The sequence below is a fragment of the Chenopodium album genome, chromosome 12 (assembly GCF_948465745.1).
Source record: "Chenopodium album chromosome 12, dcCheAlbu1.1, whole genome shotgun sequence".
NCBI lineage: Eukaryota > Viridiplantae > Streptophyta > Magnoliopsida > Caryophyllales > Amaranthaceae > Chenopodium > Chenopodium album.
Window position 1 is genome coordinate 42,138,209 of NC_137845.1, and position 16,799 is coordinate 42,155,007.

Here is a 16,799-nt window from a genome sequence, read left to right on the forward strand (position 1 = left end):
AGGAGGATATTTGGTTTGGGCCGAGTTACAAGCCTAAACAAGGAGTCCAAGTAGCCCGAAGGGTCTCCGCCCGATGGCGCACCCGATCGGGCGGTGCCGCGCCCGATCGGGTGCGAGAAGAGAAACATTCATTGGGATTAAAAAGGCGGGCCCGATTGGGCGGTGCCTCGCCCGATCGGGCGCGTGTTAGCAGTAGTAGATTTTTAATCGTCGTTTAAGTTTATTTAGTTTAGGATTCTTGCTTAATATAAATACTTTTCCGTTAAGCAAGTTTAGTATCTTTTTTTAGACTCTATTTTTACCTTCTTGTTTAGACTTTCTCTCTCTACTTAGATTATTTTTCTCTCTTTACAACTTTGTTCTTAATTCAACTCTTTAATTCCGATTACTTTGGTAACGATTTCTTCTTCTTTAATCTCAGCTATTTACTTTATTTATTTCATCATGTCTCCTTTAATTGCTTTGATTAGTTTAGTTTTTAATTATGTCTGAGTAGTTTTCTTTCTAGGGTTTATGGGGATCCATAAATAATATGAAGGGGTAATTTATTGTTGTTGATTGTCAATGCTTGATTAATTTCCTATTGATTGATTTAATGCTCTGTGACTAGAATAAGCCTGATCTTTTATGCATGAGTTTGACAATATTGATTCGAGATCCGAGAGATGAGAATTGATGTTTAGGTCTAGTTTCAATAGGCAGGTTAATTTATAAATGGTTAAGTCGAGATTCGAAAGATGAGATTTAATACCGGTAGATTAATTATGTGATTGTAATACGTAGCGAAAGCCCTTTATGATCTGATTAATTGATGCAATGATGATTGATTATTATGTTTTACCCTGGAATATTATTTATTGGTGAACCTATGCCCTAGGTCTTTTATTCCTTGATTTTCCTCCTACTTTTATTCTTTCCCACTTTCACTCTTAGTAGTTTAGTTCCCTTTTACAATAACAATTTGGTTACTTAATAATTTAGATTATATTGATTTATTAGGAATAAATTGACTTGTTTCCCTGTGGTTCGACCCTTCTTCCCTTTCTACATAGTTAGTGGATTTAGGTATAATTTTTTATTAGGTGATTACGACTTTAGCCTATCAAAATTTGGCGCCGTTGCCGGGGAAACGGTTTTATTTTTATTTCTGATTGTTTTTATAGTCTAGATTATTTTCTCCCGTCCCAAAGAACGTAAGTTTTTTGGGACAGTTCTCATATTTGTCGTCTATTTCTTTGTTGTATGCCCATGTGTTCCAGATCAGGTTATATCCCATTCAATCCTGAGATCGAACGCTCTTTTCATAGATAAAAGAATCTTTACAGGCAAATCCTGGCCGGTTCTGGGGATAACAATAATTACCGAAACCCTCCAACTGATTTCAGTGATTTAAAAGATCCTTCAGATTCAGAATCAGAGATGGCGGCACCTAAGAAGCTCAGTGATTATTCGCAGCAGACGCTTACAGATTTTCCACATCTTACCCCCACTTTGGCTCTTGATAGGGTGCAATTCGAGATTAAACCCCAATTTATCACGATGATAGAAAGGAAGCAATTCAGTGGAGCTAAGGGTGAAGACCCAAATCTTCATATTGTAGACTACTGTCAATATTGGAATACCATCAGGCAAGCTGGAGTCACACAGGACCAAATCAGGGAGATTCTCTTTCATTTTTCTTTATGTGGAAAGCCAAATTATGGTATAATGGATTAAATAGAACTGCACTTGGTATAACTAACTGGGAGACTCTTGTTTTAAATTTCTATAATAAATATTATCCTGCAGAGAGGACAACTTTGCTAAGAAGCGCAATTCAAAACTTTGCCCAAGAGCCAGATGAGACTTTGTATGAGGCTTAGGAAATATTCAAGGATCTGCAGAGCGAGTTTCCCCACCATAATTTAGCACAATGTCAGTTAATCCAAGCCTTTTATAATGGGATTGGAAATTTATCTAGAACAATATTGGATTTTGCAGCTAGTGGGAGGTTTATGAACCTTAATGTTGATGATGCAAGTCAAGTTATCGAAGATAAGGCAATCCAAAATTCCCAATATGGGAATCCTAGAGGGTTTGCTAACAAAGGAAAACATAGTGTCAACTCTGTGTCCTTTTTACAAGCTCAATTAACCTGTATTTGTCAAAAATTAGATAATCTTAGTATTGCAAATATGGTAATGTTTCTGCAATTAATAATAATTCTAATGAGGCTTTCTGTCAAAATTGTGGAATTGTAGGTCATAGGGAGCAAGATTGCAGGAGTTCCGTGGAGCAAGTCAATGCCTTTCAAGCTTATAGGCAGAATGACCCATACTCCAACACCTACAATCTCGGGTTCCGGAATCATCCATATCTTTCCTACCGGAGCACCAATGTTCAAAATCCGCCACCTCCACAACAATCACAGGCGCCACAACAACCACAGCAGAAATACTACCATCCCAATGCTGGCCAGAAGAACCAACCACAACAACCCTCCTTATCTTCCGACCCCGCTTTGGTAGAATTTAGAGCGATGCTGGCTAGTATGCAAAAGTACATGGAGAGTAGAGATGCCCAAATTGACTCGATCATAGCACATAATAAAATTGTAGATAATCAAATTACGTAGATTTCTTCTACTCTACAAGCCCGTCAACAGGGAGCCCTGCCAGCACAGCTAACCAGGCCTACGGATCAAGCCTTCGCAATTACTCTAAGGAGTGGTTTACACTATGATGGGCCCCCCTATGCCCAGAAATGATGAACCTGTTTTAATGAACAATGCTAATCTTGATTCCATTAAACCTAACAATGTTGCTAATAGCCCTACAGGGCTAAGGAGTAGTACTAATATTTCTGATAATACATTGCAGGGTACAACTCCAGGGAAAGTAGCAGCTCCAGATAAGAGCAGTAATACTCCAAAGCTGGTTATCAAACTTCCATTCCCCAATCGTTACTTAAAAACAAATTTGGATAAGCAGTTTGGTAAGTTTCTGGAGATGGTTAAAGATTTGCAGGTAACAGTCCCCTTCACAGAACTAATTACATAAATTCCTGCATATGCAAAATTCATGAAGGAAATATTGACTAGAAAGAGATCTATTAGTGAGGTAGAGACAGTCGATTTTACTGCAGAATGTAGTGCCGTACTACAAAATAAATCTCCACCTAAACTGAAAGATCTGGGTAGTTTTTCTATCCCTTGTCATATTGGCAATCTAATGATTGATAATGCATTATGTGATTTGGGTGTTATCGTTAGTGTCATGCCATTGTCGGTGTGTTCCAAGCTAAATATGGGTAAATTAAAAGCTACTAATATTACTCTACAAATGGCCGACCGTTCTTTTAAATACCCCTTAGGTGTTTTAGAGGATGTTCCTGTTAGAGTGGGTAAATTTTATATACCTGTTGATTTTGTTGTTCTTGATATGGCTGAGGATATGCAAACCCCAATTATTTTGGGCGACCATTCCTTAACACTGCAGGTTCAATTATAGATGTGAAATGTGGCAAATTGACACTATTAGTAGGGGATGATAAAATTACTTTCAATTTGAATAATACCCCTAAAAGCCCCATGACAGAGGAGAAGTGTTTTAGTGTTAATGTGGTTCATAATTATTCTAATAAGCCCCAAGCTCTTGTAAAAGATCCCTTGGAGGCGGTATCTTGTGTTGCATCTTCTACAGATGAAATAGACAAATGGCAAAAGGAAGTTGATGCAATAGAAAGAGCCCTCTACACTGTCGGTCTTGGCTTTGAAGATGAGAAGGTGGAAATAAACAAGCAAGTTTTGGAAACTGAGCATATAGTAAGTGTTCCACCAGATCGAGTTGCAATTTCTCAATCCAGTGATAATTTGAAGCAACTGTCAGTCAAAAAGAGGTCTCTTGTGAGTAGTAGTAAAGAACCCCCAGTTCATGACAAGGAGGATCCACCGGATAAGGTGAATTGGCGACCCACAGGGCATGTCAGGAAGCCGAGTCGTGGTCTAAATACCGCTCGACCGGGTGAGAAACCACCCGATCAAGCGGTAGGCCAAGGGTCCTAACTTTTAGTCTTGTGGTAAGAGGATCGTGCGGGACCTAGATAAACCAGTGCTTTGCGGGAGGCAACCCGTATTTCTTGCTTTCTAGACTAGTTTTTCCATCTTTTTATTTTTATTTTTATTTTTTTCTTTCTAGAGAGGTGAGGAGAGTGCAATTTTACCTTTCCAAAGTGTTTTTGTACAGCTATTAGATCAAAAAATAAGGAGATTTAAAGAGAAAAAGTTAGAAGAATAAGCATTCCGATTAGGGTACGGGCCCGATCGGGCGAGGCTCACCTGATTGGGCGCGCACCTAAGGGTCAAAATCGGGTGCGCAAATGAAGATTTGTCATAGCTTTATTTCGCCAGATCGGGCGAGGTGCCCGATCGGGCGCGCAAGTGAAGAAGAAAAATCAAGGGAAATTCGCCCGATCGGGCGGATTTTTGGAGAAATTGAGTGAAGAAAAAAGATTTGTCGGGCGAAGCTCGCTCGATCGGGAGAATTTTTGCTCGAGTTCGCGCCCGATCGGGCGGAGGTCGCCCGATCGGGCGCACAACTATGCAATTCCAGATGTCTTTAACTCGCCCGATCGGGCGCGCGTAGCGTCAGCAAAATCCGTCAACTTTGACAAGACATAACTTTTGCGTTTCTTATCGGATTTTGGCGTGTGACCTATCGTTGGAAAGCTCTTCAAGTCTAATTTCCAATGCAATTAGAATCACTACATTATCACTTATATATCAAAAGTTATGATTGTAAGAGTATACCTGACTCAAATTTGGATTTTTTCCTATCAACACTTTGTTTCTTTCTTGCCCAAATTTGTTCCAAAGAGATGCATTGCAATCCTCGAGGCTTTGGTGACATTATTGTGGTGATGTTGAGGATTAGTCACCTTGACTACTAGCTTCCCTCTAAGACAATGAGGACATTGTCTGATTTAGCTTGGAGGGAGGTTCTCGTGTTCGTATGGTATATCTTTCACTCTCTTTTTATTTTATTTATTTTTTTTTTCTCCTTTTGGTGTGATTAGTATAGTTTTTATTTCTTTCTTTCTTAGGTTAGATTTATTCCTTTCAAAAAATTGAAAAAATAAAAAAAATTCAAAAATACGTTCCAATGAATTGTAAATCATGCTTCCATGTGTCCCATACTTGGAAAATATTGTTTTGATTCTTGGTATATGATAATGAGCTTTGTGAATTTGTTGATCATGATTTGAAGTTTAATTGTTTGGATGCCTAAACATGCGTTGACTTTGTCCAACTACTTGTGAATATAGTGCTTGACTAGTTGATTTGGTTAGCAATGTGTGTTAGTTCCTGGTATGTCAATGAATTTGAGTATTGGTTTTCAACTATGAGTAGTGTTTCATGGCTCATTATTATGCACATGAGGAGGACGAAGGCATTTGTTCTTTAGGTAGCCTTCAGATGATATTAGTTACGTTTGTTTCCTTCTTGTTACCCATGTTGTTGCCTTGACTTTTTGTTGTTTATTAGCCACATTACAAGCCATATTTGACTCATTGGTTACTAGTCCCAAGCTTGGCTTGGGGGAGCTATTAGGGAGTGAGGTGAGGGAGTTTGTAGTGTGCTTATTATTTGCACAATTTGGGAGTGTTTTGAGAAGTTATTTGTTCTTGATCGTATTTTATTTTTGATGAGTTTAGAAGTTAAATTGTCTTGAAAAAATAAAGTACGATGATACGAAAGAAGAAAAAAAAGAAGTTCGAAAAAAGAAAAAATGTTTAATGTTCAAGTGTTTTAAGTGAAGGTTGATCAAAAGAAAAGAAAGAAAAAAATTGAGTTTCAATGAAAAATTCATGTTTGAGAGTTTAGAGTTTGTGATTCACTCGAGTTCTACATTATTACATTTTTATGAGTGAAATTGTAAGAGTTGGGATTGTTTGATATTTTTGGAGTTGTATTTGGTGGATTTTTGTTGGAGTTGGTTATGTTGGAGATGTTGATCATTATTTATTTTGATCATGGGTTTTATTAGGATTTGGCTCCCTTTAAGCATAGCTTTTCTTTCACATATTCACAAATATATCTTACCCTTTTTCCCTAGCCTTACATTACAAGCTTTAAAGACCTTCCGACCTTGTGCATAGAGTTGTGTAAATGTGAAAGTGTTGTTTATCAATGAAAGTTATGATTTGACATATTTCGAGTCGACTAGTAGGTTGAGTGTACATCTTTTTAAACACACGAGAGTGTGAGTTGGGAGGGCATTGTTCACATTAAAGGGGTTGGTTGGAGACCGATCGAGTACATCTTTTACTCGCCACATAAATGAGAGTTGAGTGTGCGAGCACTAGTCTTGAATTCTATATGCTTTTGTGGTTAACTCTACTTGACAATTGTTAGGGAGGACAAGTGATTGGATGGATGAGATTGGTTGATGTTGAAACATGTTTATTAGATTTGCCTTGAATTGTTTGTGCTTGATTTTAACTATTTGGGGTGAGGCATGTGTTTATTTATTCATTGATGAGCTCTTTGCTTAGGGACAAGCAAAGGTTTGGCTTGGGGGAGTTTGATGTGTCCAATTTATATAGTATTTTACTCCCGTCCCTTGGTCATAATTGGTAGTGTTTTTGGCTCTTTAGAGCCACTTTTATTACTAATATGTGTTTTCTAGTGTTTTCGTAGTTTTGGTTGAGTTTTATAGGGAATTGCACTCTTGGAGCATTTTCCCGGGATTTTATGGAGCGACTACGAGCATTGGAGGAGCACGACCATCTTTCGTAGCCCAAGATCGGTTAGAGTCATTGAACCGGTGATTAAGGGCTCGACTTATGAGAAGATGAGGCATTGGACCGAATGATTAAAGCCCCAAGGAGGATAGTTGGTTTGGGCCGAGTTACAAGCCTAAACAAGGAGTCCAAGTAGCCCGAAAGGTCTCCGCCCGATGGCGCGCCCGATCGGGCGGTGCCGCGCTCGATCGGGCGCGAGAAGAGAAACATTCATTGGGAGTAAAAAGGCGGGCCCGATCGGGCGGTGCCTCGCCCGATCGGGCGCGTGTTAGCATTAGTAGATTTTTAATCGTCGTTTAAGTTTATTTAGTTTAGGATTCTTGCTTAATATAAATACTTTTCTGTTAAGCAAGTTTATTATCTTTTTTTAGACTCTTTTTTTACCTTCTCCTTTAGACTTTCTCTCTCTACTTAGATTATTTTTCTCTCTCTATAACTTTGTTCTTAATTCAACTCTTTAATTCCGATTACTTTGGTAACGATTTCTTCTTCTTTAATCTCAGCTATTTACTTTATTTCTTTCATCATGTCTCCTTTAATTGCTTTGATTAGTTTAGTTTTAATTATGTCTCAGTAGTTTTCTTTTTAGGGTTTATGGGGATCCATAAATAATATGAAGGGGTAATTTATTGTTGTTGATTGTCAATGCTTGATTAATTTCCTATTGATTGATTTAATGCTCTGTGACTAGATTAGGCCTGATGCTTTATGCATGAGTTTGACAATATTGATTTGAGATTCGAGAGATGAGAATTGATGTTTAGGTCTAGTTTCAATAGACAGGTTAATTTATAAATGGTTAAGTCGAGATTCGAAAGATGAGATTTAATACCGGTAGATTAATTATGTGATTGTAATACGTAGCGAAAGCCCTTTATGATCTGATTAATTGATGCAATGATGATTGATTATTATGTTTTACCCTGGAATATTATTTATTGGTGAACCTATTCCCTAGGTCTTTTATTCCTTGATTTTCCTCCTACTTTTATTCTTTCCTACTTTCACTTTTAGTAGTTTAGTTCCCTTTTACAATAACAATTTGGTTACTTGATAATTTAGATTATATTGATTTATTAGGAATAAATTGACTTGTTTCCCTGTGGTTCGACCCTTCTTCCCTTTCTACATAGTTAGTGGATTTAGGTATAATTTTTGATTAGGTGATTACGACTATAGCCTATCATTTTCCTAGTGAATACCCAAATGACAGTAACACAATAATGGGCCATTTGGGGGCCCAAATGAAGTCCAAACGGGCTGAAACTTGGGGGTCCACCGTTTTTAGGCCCAATAAAGATGGTGGTCAAGAGGGATTTTGGAGATGGGCCCCACAATATTCCAGATTGCACTACAAGGTTCGTGAGCCTTCCGGGAGTTTCTAGAATCTTCTAGGGCAATCTTGTATATTCTTTGTACACTAGATTATTCTAGGACTATGTACATAGAGAGATGTAGATTGGAGTAGTGTAGAACTCTATAGATTAACCTTGTTCTAGGACCCTCCATTTGAGGAGTTTAGAACTTTCTAGATAAGAAGCATCTAGGCCTTGGGGAGCACTATAAATAGGCAACCTCCCCTCGTTTGCACATTCATTCAGACACTTGTAAAATTCTCTCAAGCAATACAAAGAATTCTTAAAGCACTTTTTCTTGTTCACTCTTGCTTGCTTATTTAGCCATTTTCTAACTTCACTCACTTAACTTTAAGCATCGTAGTTAGCATAGCTAAGGTACTTTCCTTGACTAGAGTTGCAGGGGTAATTCTAGCAGGACGTGTGTAAGGGACTTAGGGAAAGAGTCAGCACGTGATAGCCCGCTCCAGCTAGGGCGCACGCCCGCTCCTCACAGGGTTGGATTTTAGGTAGAGTGTTGTGATTTCGATGGAGCGCCCGCTCCTAGAGAGGTGCACGCCCGCTCCACTAGGAGTGGGCTTTCCTTTCTTTGTTTTCAAGCCTTGAACATCATTCCACGCTTTGAATGCTTGTCAAATTGAGTCATAATACCTGCAAAACATGGACAAACACAAACAAAGAGGGGGCAAGGCCGAGACACAACTTTTATATACAAAACGGGTTAGAAAGAGGGGAAAGGATAGCAAAACCGGGTTAAAATCACCACAATATGTGGTCAAATAAACCACTTATCAAATCCCCCCAAGCTAGCCAAATGCTTGTCCTCAAGCAATTAACATTGCCCAAAAAAAACCAAAAGATCAATTTGCTCAAAGAAAAGCACATGCATAGATACAAGAATCCTTAAGCAATAAAACTCAAGCATGTGGTATATGCCTAAGATCAACCACGGTCATGACTAGCCAAGGCCTAGCTAACCTTCCCGAAAATGCTCAACTTAGGCCTATTCAACACATATTACCGCGTCCCCATCACAAAGTTCAAATCCCCCCAACGGTAGTGTCTCGTGACTCCTTGTAGGAGCCGGAAAAACATAGGTAAAGTGGGTTTTAAAACACTCGACATCTCAATGAAAAGTACCCTCTCCATATGCTTGTGTATGAAATACCTCCACCGACAAAGGCTTCTACTACTCTACTAACATTACAATACTCAAGGATTACGGCACAAAGTTAAGGCATATAGAAAAATAGAAGTGTTTTGCAATTAAAGTCAAGCTAAGATGTATATCACTAAGAACAAACCTAAAAAGGTTTCTAACTTCAACCCAAATTACATACTATGAATAAACTCGAAACAAAAACGCACCCCCAAGCTTGTTTAATTGCTAGGGTGGTGGCTATTCATCATCAATTTTTTTTTTCTCTAGACATTTACATCACAAACTACTAATTACAAATAGACTAAAGATTGATATAAGAAAACAAGAATGATATGCCTTACTTTTTGTGAATAAACAATATATAACAACCTTCATTAACACTAAGAGTAGTTTAGGCCGCGATCTTGGGAGTTGAGACTCAAGTTCTCGATCTAGGTACTAAATCAAAGAGGATCCTTGCCACTCATTTAAAATGTAGTAGGCATGAAAAATATTAAAACCTCACTTTTGGGGACAATGTGGGATCAAATACTACCTTTCAGGGTTCAAATTCCTTTAAGATAGGTGACACCATCTTACCACAAACCTAGACTTTAAGTCTCGTACATTCGGTAAGGTTATTCTCACACTAGCCTAAACTAACCAATTCTATGTTCAACCAAGGGCGTCTAAACCATGCTCGAAATTTTATTACAAAAAGAAAACAAGTATCCACCACATACAATCCAATATTATCATCGCAAACCGATCAAAGGCAAAACAAACTCCTTTTTTTTGGTTTTTTTTTTCAAAGCTCAATTTTCCGTTTTTTATTTATTTATTTTTATGAGAAAGCTGAAAATGGGGGATAAGAAAACTAATTAAAGAATTTGGATATTAGGGGTTTGGATGTTAGGGAATTTTGATATTAGAGGGGTAAGAAGAAGATAAGAAGAAATTTGGATATTAGGAAAAAACCAACATCATCAATCATCACAAATCATCATCAAAGCATCATCAAAGAGACCACAAGCAAGCAAATCATACCATGCATTCTAACCATCACACTAGCCAACCAATGAATATACCAAAGCTAATTATATAAATAAGATGCTCCAAATCACACATATAATGGAGAAGTGAGACAAAAACATCAATATGCAATCGTTCTAGCCTAGACATGCCATATCATCGTGAATAGAACAACAACCAGCCTAAAATAGGCATGCAATCTAGAAAATAATACAACATGAATCCTACCACAAGTCCCAAAGGCTAAGCTAAGCCTTTCATGCCAAACATTCCACATACAAACTCAAACTTCTCTATACATTGCAGAAAAGCATCACATGAAAGCACATATCCTATCAAAACCGAAAACTACCCTATACACAAGGACCTCAAGACCTCCCCCAAGCTAGACATTTGATTACCGTTCCCACAAAAAGTGAATACAATGAGAAACATCTCCCCCTAGATAAAACTCGACACCGACCTCGGTGTTACAAATAGACGGGAAGGAAGAGAAGGGAACGGTAAAAACAAATAACTAATGGCTACTCCCAATCATCCCCTCTAGGCGGCGATGGCATGTAATTGTAGTTTGGGTCTACATCGCCGGAATAGGAGGGTTGATCCACGTATGGAGGAAGATCATAGTTGGGGCTACTTCGGTAGTGACCGAGGTTCGGTGCACTACTAGTGCCCCAACCACCATCATACCCGGGTGGAAACCTGAATTATCCCCTTAAGGGGTGGTTATCGATCTCCTCGGGAGCCATATTACCACATGTCTCGGGGAAGTGGTAATAAGAAGGGTCCCCCCTAAAATTACAACCCCCGGGTTGTGTATAATCCTAGGGAGGGAAGGATCGTAACTCTGAAATGGAGCTACGAGGCCCTTGCCAATAAGAGTAGGTGGGTTGGTTGTTGTTCCAACCCGCAACAGGCCCCTCTTGAACGGGGCGGTGAAGATAGTTGACATAGGGGAGAAAGTCTCCCCTCTAAATTTGGTTTTGATAGGACATTTGGGAGACATAGCTTTGGTATTCATTTTCTTGAAGAATTCTTTAGTTGGTTAGATTGAGATGGTGAAAGGCCGATTCAAGGTTAAAGGAGGAAGAAGAAGAGGAGGGGCCGCCCATAAATCTAGGAACGGTGGAGATGCTATGGCGATAGGGTTGAGATGATTGGTCAAGGTCGGGAACATTCCCGTGGAGTGGCTCACTTGGAACTTGCCAAGTGTTCCCCGCGGTGTTTATTACTGCCGCATTAGGAGAATGCAACGGTGCTTTCCTTGACCAACCAAGAGTATGTGGTCACATTGCCCCGGAGTTCCACAAGCATGTGCATTGAGGCAAGTCCAAGAATGTCAAGGACATTGGACCCATTCATCGGGGTCAATTGGTCAACCCAATTGGTGAAGCCCAAAGCCTTGGTAATAATTGTGATCATCCCTCCACATTTTATCTCTCAACTCGGTACTCCTCTTTATTTTTAGGCACCTATTGATAAACAAGTACCCCATATTCAAGTTACCCTCAAGATCCCCCTCAAATCGGGAAGCTATGAAGAGACATTTTATCTCCTCTTTAGTTAGCTTCCCGAGGTGTTGCTTCGAGAAGCAAGCGTACCCCATAATTCTCATGAATATACGGAGTACGGGGTGGATAATGTGGCTAGCGTGGCTAGACTGGGTTGTGAAGTTAGGGTACCCCGTGATAGTGTTCCACCAATTATACTCCTCGTAATTAGAGAGGTAGAAACTATCGGGGTTGTCGATTTGATTATACACAGGCCACTCAAAAATCTCATTGAGGCGAGTTAAGGTTAAAGTTTTTTCTTGATTGAACATTTTAAACTTAATCTTGCACTCTAGTGGCTCTCCTTCAAAATTGATTCGGCGCATGGTAAGGGTGGAAAGGAACTCGAGAGTGAGCGATTCGTAGGTTAGCTCCCTCTTTTTTAGGAAGTTTAACCATCCGAAATTCCCGGCCACTCACCAAATTCTGTCATCTATACTTAAGAGTTAGCAAGCTTCTTGGTCATAGAATCTTGTTGGAAGGATTTTTCATTTGGAAAGCTCGGCATGATACTTTTTGAAATTTTCGAGAATTTTTATTGAAGGCGGAGCATTGTTTTGATTTTGTGTTTGGTTTGGGTTTTGATTTTGGTTTTCGGTGGAACGGTTTTCGGTTATTTGGATACCGGAAGTCTTTCTCTTCTTTCCTCCCGCACCTCCAATCGCAACATCAGTAGCATCGCACATAAGTTCGAACGGCAAACCATCTTGGCCCTTGCACAATTGGAGTAAAGATCAAAGCCTCTTTTAATTTGTTGAAAGCTTGAAGACACTTTTTATCAAAAATAAAGATGGCATCCTTTTGAAGAAGAGCATTTAGAGGTCTAGCAATGAATGAGAAATCCTTGATGAATCTCCTATAGAACCCGGCATGCCCTAAAAAGGATCTTACTCCTTTTACATTGATCGGAGGTGGCAATTTTTCAATTACTTTAACTTTTTCTTTATCAACCTCAATCCCTTTGCTTTAAATTTTGTGAACAAGGACGATTCCCCCTTCAACCATGATTTGGCATTTCTCCCAATTTAGGACCAAATTGACCTTCTCACATCTTGCTAAGAATTTTCCTAAATTGAACAATTTTCAAATGAGAGGCCTTGTACCGAGAAATCATCCATGAACACTTCCATCTCGGCTTCAAGCATATCTCCAAAGATACTCATCATGCACCTTTGAAAGGTTGCCGGTGCATTGTAAGTCCGGAAGGCATTTTCCTATATGCAAAAGTACCATATGGATAACCATCAAAAAAGCAATAATACTTGTTCTTGGTTAGTCTCTTAAGCATTTGGTCAATAAAAGTGAGGGGAAAATGACCCTTGTTAGTGGACGCATTTAGACGTCTATAATCTATGCACATCTTCCAACCGGTCACCGTTCTAGTTGAAATTAGATCACCATTCTCATTTTCAACTACGATCATTCCTCCCTTTTTAGGGACCACATGAACGGGGGAAACCCATCTAGAACTCAAAATGGGGAAGATGATGCCGACATCAAGGAGTTTGGTGATTTCTTTCTTCACTACCTCCCCCATTTGAGGATTAAGTTTCATTTGCCTCTCAATGGAAGGCTTAGCACCCTCCTCACGTGTTATGTGGTGCATACATAAAGCGGGACTAATACCTTTGAGGTTGTCAATGTTATAGCCTAAAGCACTTTTGTGATTTCTCAAAACACCACATAACATTTGAGTTTGGCACTCGTTCAAAGAGGAATTCACAATTACCGAAAAAGTTGAATTAGGACCCAAAAACACATACCTTAGGTGTGATGGTAGAGGTTTTAGTTCTACCATTAGAACACCCTTACCTTCTCTTGTAGTAGCTATCTCCAATTCATCATGATTCGTGATTCCCATGCATACTTTCTCAATGCTTCCTTCCGTACTCCCTTCAAGCATTTCTTCATACAATGCCATCTCCTTGCTTTGGTCACCTATCTTTTCCTTGTTCAATAGGACATTCTCAAGGGCATCGTTAGTAGTGAGCAAGTGCTCATGCATAGAAGTCACGATAGAATCAATAGTATCAATCATCATACAATTATCAAGATTAGAGCTTGGATACTTCATGCTATCATTCAAATCAAATTCTATCACCTCATCTCCTACTTTTAGTGAAATTTTAGCACTTTTAACATCTATTAAAGCACCCGAAGTAGCAAGAAAAGGTCTTCCTAGAATTATTGGAATGTTATTATCTTCATCCATCTCTAACACAATAAAATCCACCGGGATTACAAACTTTCCCACACTTAGAGGAACATCCTCTATCTTACCCTTTGGAAATTTGATAGATCGATCGGCCAATTGTAAGGTAATGTTGGTGGGTAGAAGTTCCCCTATCTCAAGTCTTTGATATACCGAATATGACATAAGGCTAACACTAGCCCTAAGGTCACATAAAGCATTATCAATTTGCATTTTATATATTGCACAAGGGATAGAAAAGTTACCGAGGTCTTTCAATTTCGGTGGCATCTTGTTCATGATGATTGCACTATAATTCTCGGTGAGATTCACCATTTCCACCAATTCACACTTTCTCCTTCCACTCAATATGTCTTTTAAAAACCTAGCATAGTTAGGCATTTTCTTGATAGCATCGGTAAAAGTAATTGAAAGGTGAATTTGTTTCAATGTTTCAAGAAAAATTGCACATCTAATTTGTTTCTAACAAATTTGTGGGGATATGGTAATTTTTGCAATTGTTTTGTTTCTCTCTCTTTTTCTCTTTTCTCTTCACTATCTTTTTCACATTCTTTTTCTTTTTCACATTCTTTTTCTCTTTCACATTCTTTTTCTCTTTCTTTCTCATGATCTTTCTCTCCTTCTCGCTCAAAATCACTCACAAGGGGTGGTTCACTCAAGTTCACTTTCTCATTGCTTCTTTTAGGGACACTCTCTTCCAATACCTTCCCGCTTCTAGTTGATATAGCATTAATGGCTCTCTTAGGATCTAGTCCTTGGGGTGGGAGTTTGGAAGTGCTAGCCCCTTCCTTTAAAGCATTGGCCAATTGAGAAATTTGTGTTTCAAGTATCTTATTATGGGTCATGACTTCACTAAATTTCTTATCACCAGAGGCCATGAAAGTATTGAACATTTTGGTTTGGCTTTCCATCATTTCCTCTAAGTTAGACCTACTAGGTGGTGCTTGTGCATAGTAGTTATCTTGGGGAGCTCTATTACCTCTTCCATTTGAATTGGAAGCATTTTGATTAGAAGAACCTCTATTGTTATTGTTGTTCCAATTATTCCTATTATTAAAGTTCCCTCCTTGGTGATATTGGCCTTGATTCCCATAGTTTCTTTGGTTATTATGGTTATGGTTACCATAACCACCTTATTGGTTGTAGTTACCCTGGGGATTTTGGTCCCTTTGGTTCCTATTCCCCCATTGGTTTTGGTTATGGTAATCATAATCATTTCCTCTTTGGTTGTAGGAATTCCCCCTTGTTCTCTTCGATTAGGTGGTAAGTATCTTTGATTGTCATTCCTAGGTCTATTATCATAAGACAAATCATTTACATGTTCATTTTCACTCTCATTTCCATCTTCATATTGGGGTTGGTGTTTGGAATCATAATTATAAGAAGAGGTGTCATGGTCATACGACCCACAATTTTCACATAATAAGCACCCATTTGGCATGTTATTAGATGTAGAAGGAGAAGGGTTAGAATTCATACCTCTCCCTTTAGATTAGGAGGAATGCTCTTGGTGTGAAGTGGAGGTCTCAAGTTTCGCCTTGATAGATATCATCTCCTTGCCAAGGTTGGCGATTTGAGATGTCAAATTATTGATGGCGTTGAGGTGATCGACGGAGTAAACCGCACTTCCTCCTTTTCTTAGAGACTCCCTCTCTCCTTCTTACCAATCCATGTGGTGCCTCACCACATCCTCAATTATTTCAATGACTTGCTCCTCCGTCTTGTTCATAATCGGGCCACCCGTTCCCGCATCCAAGCTAGTCTTTCCTTGTGGGCTCAATCCTCCATAGAAAATTTGAAACACTTTGTATGTCGGAATGCCATGATGAGGACACTCCCTTTGATATTCTTTATATATTTCCCATGCCTCGTCTATGGTTTCACTAGCTTTTTGACGGAAACCTTGGATCAATGCCCTTGCCTCGGCCGTCTTCTTTTGAGAGTAAAATTTCCCTAAGAAAGCCGTAGTGACCTCGTCCCAAGTTCTCAAGGAATTAGGTCTTACCTCCTTCTCAAACCATTCAAGAGCTCGTCCTATCAAGGAGAAAGAAAATAGCTTTAGTCTCACAAATTCTTGAGTGACCCCATTTACCTTAATCGTGTTGCCATACTTTTCGAACTCGTTCAAGTGTGCAAGAGGGCTCTCATGTTTCGCTCCACTAAATTGCCTCCTTTCAATCAAATTTATCATCGCGGGTCGAATCTTAAAATCATTGGCTTGGGTAACGGGGGGAGCAATTCCAATTGAAGCTCTATAAGCTCCCGGAGTCCCCAACTCCTTCAAAGGTCTTTGAGGTGGTGGATCCGCGTCACCCATTTGATCTCGTTGCTCCTCAAAATTGAACTCTCTAGTTGGGGAAGTAGTTAACGGCCTAGAACCGCCTCTCCTTCTCCTTCTATAAGTTTGCTCAATCTCGGGATCGCAAGGCACCAAAATCCTATTATGAGTTTTGCGCATACACTCTCAACAATTGCAATTAGTAACAAGGCTACAAGTGTAGCCAAAAAGAAACACACTCTTTTTGAATTTTGTTGTTTTATGGTGAACTAGACTCAAGTAATCAATTAGCAATCAACAACACTGTTCCCCGACAACGGCGCCATTTAGACGGGCGTTAAAACTGTCGCACATTCCGCACTCAATTAAACACATTTATAAACAAACATCCTACAAACCAAGCACAATGATAAGTAAGAGTTCGGTCCACAAGGAACAGGATATGCTTGTT

The 16,799-nt window shown here is 39.2% G+C and overlaps 1 non-coding gene across 1 annotated transcript; it reads left to right on the top strand.

The window, feature by feature from the left end:
- Positions 1–15,887: 15,887 nt before the first annotated feature.
- On the top strand, positions 15,888–15,993 carry LOC145573481 (small nucleolar RNA R71). The gene has a single exon (XR_014097492.1). It is a non-coding gene; the product is annotated as a small nucleolar RNA R71 (small nucleolar RNA).
- Positions 15,994–16,799: the final 806 nt, after the last annotated feature.